The sequence below is a fragment of the Apodemus sylvaticus genome, chromosome 7 (genome assembly GCF_947179515.1).
Source record: "Apodemus sylvaticus chromosome 7, mApoSyl1.1, whole genome shotgun sequence".
In the NCBI taxonomy this organism is placed as follows: domain Eukaryota; kingdom Metazoa; phylum Chordata; class Mammalia; order Rodentia; family Muridae; genus Apodemus; species Apodemus sylvaticus.
This window is the reverse complement of record NC_067478.1, coordinates 38291677-38292901: the sequence shown is the minus strand read 5'-3', so window position 1 is coordinate 38292901 and position 1225 is coordinate 38291677.

Sequence of the window (1225 nt, the reverse complement as noted above, 5' to 3'; positions counted from 1 at the left end):
TCTCCTGTTCCCTTCCCCAAACCCTCCCCAACCCAATCCTTCCCTCTGACCACCTCTATGTCTATTTCAATTCCCTTTCTCAGTGAAATTCAAGCATCACTCCTCAGGCCCTGACAGGAGCCAGCAGGTCAGTCAGTGTGGGAGCCACCACTGGAGGAGCGAGGATGATTTTAGGAAAGGCAGAAAGAAGATGCCAGAAACAGGTATGGGAGGGCTGTTGGTGAATACCATGCCAGCAGCAACTGTGTTTTCTCAATGTCTTTTAAAGGCAAGCAACACAAAGCATAACCAATTCCAGGAATATAAACAGTGACCATAAATCCTTATGTGGCAAATTTAAGGTACACCATGTCTATGTTTGACTAAGGCTGTTTCATTCAGACTATGATAGTCTTTCAAGGACATATTCATAAGCAGAGGAACATGTAGACCATAACACATCTTAATTAAAAACAAAGACAGATGTTGGCAGACTCATTCATGATTAATCTCAAGCAATGTTAACTCCAGAAGTGTTTCTTACAGGCCTCCTTGATACTTAGCTTCATTATGTCTGTGGATTGTAGAGTAGTTATCCTGTATGTAGCGGCTTATGTTCAGTCATGAGTACATACCATGTTTGTCTTTCTGTGTGTGGGTTACCTCACTCAGGATGGTATTTTCTAGATTTATTTATTTGCCTACAAATTTAATTGTGTCATTTTTTAAAATATTTGAGTGATATTCCATTATGTAAATGTACCACATTTTCTTTATCCATTTTTTGATTGTTTCCTGTTTCTGGTTATTAAGAATAAAGTTACTAAGAACTTAGTTGAACACGTATCCTTATAGTATAATGGAGCATCCTATGGGTGTATACACAGGAGTGATATACCTGGTCCTTGAAATAGGTATATTTCCAGTTTTCTGAGATACTATCAAATTGATTTCCAAAAATGCTGTACAAGTTTGCACTCTCATCGGCAATAGATGAGTGTTCCATTTGCTCCACATCTTTGCCAGGATGAACTGTAACTTGAGATTTTTTATCTCAGCCGTTTTGATGAGTGTGAAGATGAAATCTTAATCATTTTGATTTGTCCCTATCTGATAACTAAGGATGTACATTTCTTTAAGTGCTTCTCAGCCATTTAAGATTCATCTGTTGAGAATTCTGTTTGGGTCTGTACCCCATATTTTCTTTTTTTTATTCAATATATTTTTTATTTACATTTCAAATGAT